Consider the following 11,578-nt stretch of genomic DNA (forward strand, 5'->3'; position numbering starts at 1 on the left):
TATGCATTTCTTTTTTTGTGAAAACACCATGACTGTGATTTCTACAGTGACAAAAACTTCTACAAACTTTTGAAAGTGATTATGCTCCAAACTCAAAAGCTGAAATTAACCAATATGCAATTGACCAATGAATAACCATATTAAGCAATTATATCTTTGAGTAATCACACACAATTAATAAATAAAATTATTTCTAAATGTTAATGGTAAACTGCAAATCTTAAGAAAAATACAAGATAAAATCACTATACAAAGTTATATTCTGAGAGAGATTTGGCAATGTTTCAAAAAAAATAAAACAAAACATAAAAAAAACAGCTACCAATTTTTATTTTATAAATTAAAGTATTACAATGTAATACTAACACTATAAAAATTTTGCATTATAATTTTTTATAAAATTACAAAAGAATTGAGAAACATTATAACGAAATTGAATTTTGTCAAGTAATCCAATTAAACTTTCAAAGTCATTAATTTGAATAAAATCTTTGATAGCTACAACATTCAGATACATACATCGTTAATTTACAAACCAATATAGACTTACATTAAATATTTTAAATTACTAAATGTTTAATTTTTTTCTATTTATTCTTTCATAGCCATCTAAATATATAAAATTACAGTGGAACCTTGGTATACGACCTTAATCCATTCCTGATGTTTGGACTTATACCGAATAGGACGTATACCAAACCAACCTTTCCCATAAGAAGTAATGTAAAAATGATTAATCCATTCTCATGAAAAAAATGGCTGGCTTGAAACACCTTGCTTTCCTGGCTAGTTCCTGCTTGATTTTTCATGAGATCAGCATGTGTCTTTTTAGCTTTCTCGCAAATAATTGCTTCTGATATGATGTCGCCAGCACACTGTTTTTCAGTTATCCAAAGCAAAAGCAATTTCTCAACATGATCTAATGTCTTCAATCTCTATTTAGAAATTGATATAACCCCTTCTGCAACATTAGCAGATTTAATAATGTCTTTATTTTTTACAATTGTTGATATCATCGTTCTCAGAATACGGTATGCAACAGTTAAATCTTGAACACTCATGCCACCTTCATGTTTCTCGTTAATCTCTTTTTTCAGTTCCATTGTGATTCTAGTCATTTTTTTAGTTTTCTGTTGCTTTTCATTTGTCTTTTTGCAATTCATGATTAATAAAAATAATAAAATTTTACTTACAAATTAAAATCAGAAGATATTTAACAAAGTTATAAACTGTGGCACCGTGAACATCTAGTCTGGTCTAGTACACCAATAGTGCTACTTGTTCATAGATGGTGCATAATTGAATTAAGTCGTATACAGAACAAAAGTCGTACACCGAGCAAAATTTGTTTCATCCAAACAGGACGTATTCTAAAGCAGATTATACCAAGGTACCACTGTACTTATCCTGACTGACTGAGTCACTGATTCATCATCGCCCAGAGCAAACCGCTGAACCTAGAGGTAAAATTTGGTGCACAGTTAGGGTACATCATGAAAATGCACACTAAGAAGGGATTTTTCAAAATTCCCCCGTGGTTAGAAGGAAAGGATTAAGGCTTAACCGGAAGAATGGCTTCTACTGTACTATTTTAGATGCAATATTTTGTTTTCAACTATGTTTAGTCTTCATTGAGTACTTAGGTGTATTAAATTGCTAACATTTCAGACATTGTTGTAAATATTTTTATATTTTGATTTTTTAACCAAATGTTCGAACAGTTTTAAATTTGAATTTGTTATAGTTAATATTGGTTTGATTATAGAATGATTGTAAATGTTTCAGAAAATTGATCAAATTGAAAATAGTTCATTTGATTCTCAGCAATTCTCATTATTCTCAGCGGTAGGTGTTATATAACAATTACTATGGTTGTTGAAATACTGAATATAAATGGGGTTTGCTTGCAAAACCCCTGCAAGCAAAGTCGTGGGTAACAGCTAGTTTCTTCATATTTGTAAAAAAAAATGTTTAATTATAATTGTGAATTACTACTTTCAACAATAAGTTTTTAAAAAAGGTACTCACACTGCTCTTCGATGCTGTCTTATACAATTTAACTCCTAAAAACAGTGATTATTTATTCAAATTTCAAAACCACACTTGTAGCTATGGGGGCTGTGAGGTAGTCAAGCCCCTCAGCTTGGCTACCTCACAGGAGAAGAAAGGAGCACAGAAATGTTAGGATCATAGGATACTAAGTCTAGTCTCTCACACACAAAATTCTGTGCAGAATAATCTATTGAAGGATAAAAAAGAAAAGTAGAAGAAAACCTATCGGAAGACCAATTTGGTTTCAGACAAAATAAAAAGTTAATAACGTTCAGATCACTGAGGTACTGTACCTGAAGTAATAGGCAGGGATAGGCAAATACTATACCAGCTATACAAAAATCAAACTGTGGTTATAGGAAGAGAAGAAGAAGCCAATATAATGAAAGGAGTATGACAAGGTTGTGGATTATCACCACTATTTTCAATGTATACATAAAGAGGCAATGAAAGAATTCTATACTACTAATACAAAACATATAAAAATGAACAGAAAGTTGTACAGCACAATAAGATTTGCTGATGACATTGTAATGATAGCGAAGATGTAGACGATCTACAGATAGCTCTTGAAAATTTAAACAAACAATTTAAAAGAAGATATGGGATAAGAATAAATACGAAAAAATGAAAATAATGTGATGTTCAAAATAAAAGGAACAAGGAGGAATGAACTTCTATTTGGATGGTGAAAAAATAGATGAAGTCAACATTTTTTTGACTAACAGTAATCTTTCTAAATTGCAAGATTTATAGAACTAGACAATAATCAACAAGTACATAATTAAAAAGATTAAATTCAGAGCACAGTTTGTCTTATGCAGTCATATTACATGTGACTTGATCTGTATAAGCAACTAACAATATGCAACTAATTGGACACTTATTATAGTAACCAATCAACACCTTTGTAGGTCCAGCAACATTACTATATGTTAATGTTTTCAGTCAAGACCTTCAGGCAATCTAAAACATGACTAGTAAAGAATATGAAATAATTCTTAAATATGTAAACATTCTATTTGTGTTCTAGAATGTGCTAGCTTGCCCAAAGCTGGTCTTTAAAATGACCAAAACATTAGTATTAATATATAGTAAAATTTGTTTGCTGGACATTGTTCTGTTTAATATGACTTTAATACAATTAGAACTAAAAATAAATTATAACAACATCCACCTGATACACTTTAAAACAGCAAATTGTTTGGTATTACAAAATAAATTTACTGTAAATAATTTCTAATTATTACAATGGCAACTTAACCACCTGCCTACAGCCAAATTGCTTTGCATCTGATTATTAATTAATTATTCTTAATACAGCCCAATAATAAATTCAGTGAACTGTTTGGTACTAAAAATTATTTAGATATTTAAAATTAATTTATCATATTATCATATTGCGTATCATTAGTATTAAAATTTTTAAAAATTTGTTATATACATCGTACAATTATAAAAATTTTGCCAATTTTAATTATACTTAGATTTAATTGAAATTTATAAATTAAGTATCATATGATTTTCATTTTTATATTTATTAAAAATGTAATATACCAAAAAGTCAGCAGTTAATATTAAATTAATGAAGAGAGATTACAAAATATTTAATAATAATACTATCATTATTTCTAACAAACTAAAAAATACAAAAATGTTTTAATGAACTTTAATATGAATTTTAATAATTAACTTTCAGTAAAGAGTTAATATTTACAAAATATGAAGAAATTTGAAATTAAATATAAAAATAATTTAATAATTTTTTTTATAATTTTAAAATAATGGATTTAAAAAACTTTGGATAAAAATAATCTCTTATTTTATGTGATAGAAAACACGATGTTACTTTTCTGCTTTACATCAATGGCAAAAAAAGTAGGTCATTTATTCTACTGATGTACAATATAAGTAAAAGGAATTTTACAAACAAGACTAACCACTTTCTTAATTGATGATATTTGCCCTTTGGCAAGTAAAATATGCACTCAAACTCATTCATGTAAAGAATTCAATATAAAATTTTTATACCATTAAATGTAAAATTATTTCCAAACTGTATTTTTACTAATTAAAAATATAATCATATTGATAAATGTAGTAATTTTAATATTACAACAAAAAAAAAAAAAATATGTGTTAATACATTTTAAATAAAAATTTGTATTTTTGATTGGAATGAATACTTAAGTTTGATTTTAAATAAGCATCATACATACTGAAAATCATTGCAGTGAATTGTATATGTACAGAATATATGGAAGTATTTACAGCACTTTACTAAGTATTTTTAGTTTTGGAAGATTACCTTCAATTTTTTTTTGATGATTATCAAACTGGTATTGCATATTCTAGAATGTGTGGCATCAGTGTGAAGTCACAGTTACTTAAAATACATTCCTAACATTTAGTATGAAATAAGTGACAAGTCAATTAGGAGGATTTTGTTGAGTTAAAAAAATTAAAAATTAAGGATATTTGAAAAATATGCTTTTCTAATTATCAAAATCAAAATATATTTAGTTCAGATCATAAATATTATTTTGTAGAATAAATTATTATAAATAGTATAGATGAAAATAATTTAACACTTGCAAGGTACAATTGATTTTTTAAATAAAAATATCCAAGAGTTGGATCCAATGTTATATATTTTATAATTCATAAACATCAATAGAAACATTTCATTTAAGAATGAACTTAGTAATTAAGTAAAAAAAATTCTAAGAAACATTTCTAAGTTATAAATACTGTTAAACTATATTTTTCATTCAATTTTGAAACTTTTATGTTTTTTTAAACATTTTAATTAATTAGACTTTAAAACAAATTAAATTTGAAGAAAATTTCTTATATATAATTTTTTTGATCTTTTTAAAAACTCATTTTCTATTAAAAATTTTCTAAAAGTTAAGAGTTTTTAAGAAATTTGTGAACAACCACATTAAAGCCACCAGATAAAATTAAAATATTGATATGGTAATGGCTGTAATCTACAGGCAATTTAAATTAAGACTACACATAATTAAATTGTTTTATCCATCATTTAAATATCAATAAAAAAATTTTCTTGAACTATTTAATATAAAAATTATATACAGTCGACCCCCCTATAACTCAGTAGATACGTTCCACTTTATAAGAATTTTACGTTGTAGCCTTTTATGTTACCTTAAATACCTTAAATTAAATACCTTAAATTTTATGTTAACTTAAATACATGAGCCAATCACAGCCCAGCACATATGCAGTTTATGGACTATGGCTGTTTGAAAGGTTTTCTTCCATAAAATTAATTGATTCTAGACTAATTTGACTCAACATTTCCAAAACACACATAATTTTTTGGGAATAATCCACATAAACTATGCTATAAACAAAAAACTGTAGAATTACTTACTGAGTGTGCACCGTTCAACGACACCATTGCTTAAGCTTGTTTTTGTCGCGGAGCAGCACATCGAACGGCAGGCACGTTTTCTGATAAGTTATTTTTATGCGAAAAATTCATTGAACTTTGGAGACATCATTAATATAAATATAATTTTTATGGCCGTTAAATAAGAAATGTATAAAATTACAGTACTGTATTAGACTTACAGTACTTAATTTATATATTGTACAGACGATAGTAAACTCAACTTACCCGCCTAAACTATCCGTAGCATGTAAGTAGTTCGGCTGCTCGTCCACTATTGGTCTAGATTCGACCAATCCTGTTGTGACATGAGTCGGCAATGATGTTTTACCGCATTTTACGAGTCTCTTTTAGTGTCTTTATATGAATATGGTCGCAATTCTTTTGCCGTGATATACAAATCTGTGTTATGGGGGGGTCGACTGTATAAATATAATATATATTATACAAATAACTTTGCTATAATAAAACAGTTGTAAATTTTTTAAAGTTTTCTGTTATATTATACAAACAGTAGTATAACAAGAACTGATATTAGAAAGATAGGGGCCAGATTAGAATGTAAAAACCTACATTTATAATGGTAAAGGGATGAATGTAGGTTTTGTATATACAATACAGTAAATGAAGAGTTTATTCTTAACAGCACATGTTATTCATTTTTGTACTGTTCCAGTTTTTACATCTATATGTGATTTCTAGCAAATAGAAGTTCTAATGTTTTTGGCAACTATTTAGAGGCCCTCAGGAAATAAAAAGAACAGTTCTATCATTCAATGGAGACTACCATTGTTTAAAATAATTCTAAATATTCAAAAATATGTGTTTGATGTGTGTCATGATGCACAGTTTAAAACATAATAATAAAAAGGCTTTCAACAATTCCATTCTTTACAAGAAGTGATATTAAATTATAAAATTAAAAACATTAAATTCTGTGCAAATCTATAAAATATTTCCATGCTTGTGGTACTGTAATGCCATTAGAGTTAATGCAACCTTACTTCTCAGCTATATAGATTTCTAATGTCTCTAATGATCATAAGTTGTGTCAGTCAAAGATCTTGTGTAAAAGTGTAGCTTCATCCCAGCAGGAGAAACCTCAGGTTTGGCAGCAAAATGGGCAAGCGCTGTGTTGAAATTCCCCTTGGTCATGTCATATTTGTGGTTTGATATTCTGGCTTGCAGGGATCTGTACATAGGGATCATATGTATGACAATCACGTTAAACTATCCATTTTTTAATGGGATAAGATATATATCAATAGCTGATGCTTTAGCTATCCTTTGCATTAGATGAGAGGCAGAAAATGTTGGGTTCTATGTTAATACCAAATTTAGTCCTTAGCAATATTACAGTAAAGTTGATGCAAGCATGGTAAAGTTTATTCTTTATCCAGTTTTATTTTGTATATACAGAAGTATAAGTGCATTTGTCATATTTAAACCTTTCCTGTACTTTAATTTCTCTCTTTATTTATAAAGATAAGGTTATACTATTACAAATAAATTATATAAATAATATTGTTTATATAAAAAAATTTAACTAACTAACTAACTAACTAATTTTTTAAATTAATCCAACCAGACAATCTGCTTATTAGGTTATTAAAAGGTTAATTTAATAATTAGATATTAACCATATAACCTTTTAATAGCCTGATAATTTGGCAGATCTGGTTTGCAATTTTTTTTATATGCAGTAAGACCCCACTTAACATGGGGATAGGTTCCTAGACGACAAAGTGCTAAACAAAACAGCGTTAAACGAGGTCATTTTAACAGAGTAACACACAACCAAAAAATTAAAGTAAAATTTGCTTATTTAAGTTATTTTTATATTAATTTGCATAATAATATGTTATATAACACAAACATATGCACACACAAATGTAAACTTCATTTTTTGTGACGAAGGTCCTGGTTCTTCTGAAATTCTTGTTTTTTGTGATAAAGTCGTGCAGGTTCATTTGCCACTTTTTTCTTTCCTTAAGCAAATGTATATGGGGACATGCTTTGTTATACATTCTAACATCTTAAGTGAGAACATCGGGTTTTACTGTACTATTATAAAATGGCAAAAAAGCTTACTTTGAGGGTAAAGACGAGTTTTATTTTATTTTATTAAATTTTGATCACTAATAATGAGTAAAATATTCATTAAGAGATATGACACATGACCACTTTTATGTCTTCACCCTGTCGAAATTTAATTAATGTCGACAGGGTAAAGACATAAATTTAATAGTATTAATGCCCCTTTATACGCAAGCTACAGTGCCACATTTCGTTTCTTAAACTTTACCCGTTCTGAGATATTGTTCAATATCTCAGAACAGAAAATAAAGAAATTAAACAAATTAGACGCCAACACACAGGCGCGCGCGAATTTTCCCCTTTATTGACGGGGTTTGGGAGGTCTCCAAACATGTAGATTTGCAAAAAAAACATGGAGGGTCAAATTTGACACGATCTCAATACTTTTCTGTTTTATATACATAACAAGTTGGTTAGTAAAAAGAAGTCAGAGTTGGCAGATTTTTTGACGACTCCGGTGAAAACATCAAAACGCCACGACTCCTACTCCACAGCCCTGTCCAAAACTGCACCAAACATAGATTTAAGAAAAGTACAGTGCTATGACAAATTGTCACCTTTCGATGATTGGTTTGTGTAAATAATCATATTATATATGAATCAATGGAATGATGCGATAATTTGAATCAGTGTAAATTTTTAGCTTTTTTTAGGCTTTGAACAGACCGCATTATATTGAATGGGTTTTAATCGAGACAGTTAAGCGGGGTCTTATTGTAAATCAAAAAACATTTAAATATCTATATCCTTTATAATTTATGCTGATGACATTAAAATATATAATAATCCCAATCAACTATGAGATTTAAAAACTTTGAAACCTTTAAATTGTAGTTCATTGTAAACTGTAGTTCATTGTAAACAAAACTTTGGTGCTTTTCCTTTTATGTAATTCTTGTCCATTTAATTTTACAATTAATAATATCTTAGTATATACTGAACAAATTAGTGGTCTTGGCATAATCTTTCATCAGGAGATGACTTTCCTGTAACACACAGATAAGTTTGTAAAAGGATTGGTTATCTACAGAGGGATTATATGACAACAATGAGAAAAAACTAACAAGACTAAATTTGTAAACAATAAATACAGAACAATCATTTGGGGTTCAGCTGTCACCACTAACATAGAAAAAATTAAAAGCAGCCTTGGTAAAAATGCATCTTTTATTAAACAAGCTCAGTAATTTACATTTTGCTAACTCTGTTGAAGAAGCATGTAGATGTCACTCACTCCACTTACAAAAAAGATTATGCTATTTTGATCATGTCTTTTAGTGTAGCTTTTAATATTTGTAAAAATAAAATAAATAAAAATAGTGTGCAGAATTTGAAAAAAAAAATTTAAAAAAATCAGAAATAAATTTATATTATTATTAATTTTTTATCGTCAAATGTTAGGCTGTGTTTTATTTCAAGAATTAAAAAAAATTAACAGTGATCTTTTGTAAATACAGGGTTTCAACCAATTCATATTATTTTTTTTGCACAATCACTGATGACTATTCATAAAAATCAAGTTTTTAATTTTTCACCAAGTAATGGGATAAATAATCAGAAAGGACATTTCAAAATCTCCTTATTTTTGCAGTACAGCAAAAAGTTTTTAATTAAAATCTTCATTGACAAAAAAATATACATGCACTACACTAACATTTTTATTTGCACTTTTAAAATTTCATGTTTCTTTTATCTAAATTTTAGTTCTAAAAATGAATTTCAATAAACAAATTATTGTTATTAGTCACTAAAAGTAGAAACGTCAGAAATTATTAGCTTAAATTCACTAATTTTTTATTCAAATGTTAAGCACACAATTAAGCCATATAATTTCTGTACTAGACTCAGTTCATAGGATTAGTAGTTTTACAGATCAGTTGTATGACTATAAAACTCTTCAAGCATTAAACTATTAACTCACTGGTGAATCTATTTTAAAGCATTTATGAAACAGTTCATATACTGCAGAGAAAACATGAGAAATTATTTCAAGTTCTAGAATAAATCAAATATAAAATTTATCTTAAACTGTATAATAATACAGTTTAAGATAAATATAAGTGTATTATTATACACTTATATTTATGTATATTTATGTATTATTTATTATAAAGATTATTTTAATATAAATTAATCTTTTATTTTGATTTCTGTCTTGTTATTAAATTCATCAACTTTATATAGGTCTCGCATGTAACATTATTAACAGATTTCTCACTTATGTGGAAAGCCTACATAAGATTGGTTACTATCAATAAAGCAATGTTCTCCTTGTGGTGGTGCTGGTGGGACAAGGATGACTGACCCCACAAGGGGAAATGATGATCATTTAATGAAAAAAAAATAAAATAAAATAAGATTGGTGAATTTTACTTTAATATTTTCCTGAATCATACATTTTTTTTAAATAGTAATTTGTATCTAATTTTTTAATCTATAAAAGGAATATTACTGGTATTATTATTTATTTAAAAAAATTTTAATTACATAAATATTCAATAAGCTTTTACATCAAATTAAAGCAAATAAATATCAAAATATTCAGAATTGTGTAAACAGGAATAAAATTTCATAATTTAATCAGTTTACATGTATAATATTTAAAGAAGGAATGTGTGTATATATTTTTTACTCCACTCATTAAAAAAAAATAAACTACTTCCTCAAATTCCTTTCACCAAAATAAATTAATCATCACTATAAATATTTTAGACATTTTACATGTACTGCTAATTATTTTTGAATATATGTAAATATGTATATTTTNTTTATTCAAATGTTAAGCACACAATTAAGCCATATAATTTCTGTACTAGACTCAGTTCATAGGATTAGTAGTTTTACAGATCAGTTGTATGACTATAAAACTCTTCAAGCATTAAACTATTAACTCACTGGTGAATCTATTTTAAAGCATTTATGAAACAGTTCATATACTGCAGAGAAAACATGAGAAATTATTTCAAGTTCTAGAATAAATCAAATATAAAATTTATCTTAAACTGTATAATAATACAGTTTAAGATAAATATAAGTGTATTATTATACACTTATATTTATGTATATTTATGTATTATTTATTATAAAGATTATTTTAATATAAATTAATCTTTTATTTTGATTTCTGTCTTGTTATTAAATTCATCAACTTTATATAGGTCTCGCATGTAACATTATTAACAGATTTCTCACTTATGTGGAAAGCCTACATAAGATTGGTTACTATCAATAAAGCAATGTTCTCCTTGTGGTGGTGCTGGTGGGACAAGGATGACTGACCCCACAAGGGGAAATGATGATCATTTAATGAAAAAAAAATAAAATAAAATAAGATTGGTGAATTTTACTTTAATATTTTCCTGAATCATACATTTTTTTTAAATAGTAATTTGTATCTAATTTTTTAATCTATAAAAGGAATATTACTGGTATTATTATTTATTTAAAAAAATTTTAATTACATAAATATTCAATAAGCTTTTACATCAAATTAAAGCAAATAAATATCAAAATATTCAGAATTGTGTAAACAGGAATAAAATTTCATAATTTAATCAGTTTACATGTATAATATTTAAAGAAGGAATGTGTGTATATATTTTTTACTCCACTCATTAAAAAAAAATAAACTACTTCCTCAAATTCCTTTCACCAAAATAAATTAATCATCACTATAAATATTTTAGACATTTTACATGTACTGCTAATTATTTTTGAATATATGTAAATATGTATATTTTTTAACGTCTATCTATTAATCCAAATTACATTTTATAATTTAGTAAAATCAATATATAATAAATGTTACTAAGCGATGTTCAGTTTTGTTTTAAAATTTGTCATTGGATAAACTTAGCTGTCCAATAGCAGACAATATTTCCACAAATAAATACTTATAATAAAATATTGAATTTAGTTGAATTCAAGTACACATTGAAGTTCAAATCAACTAAATTAAAATATAATATAAGATCTTATAAATAATTATTTCTAATAAAAAATAACAAAACG

This window comes from Centruroides sculpturatus, unplaced genomic scaffold, assembly GCF_000671375.1.
Source record: "Centruroides sculpturatus isolate CEXI.00-Female unplaced genomic scaffold, Cexi_2.0 scaffold330, whole genome shotgun sequence".
NCBI lineage: Eukaryota > Metazoa > Arthropoda > Arachnida > Scorpiones > Buthidae > Centruroides > Centruroides sculpturatus.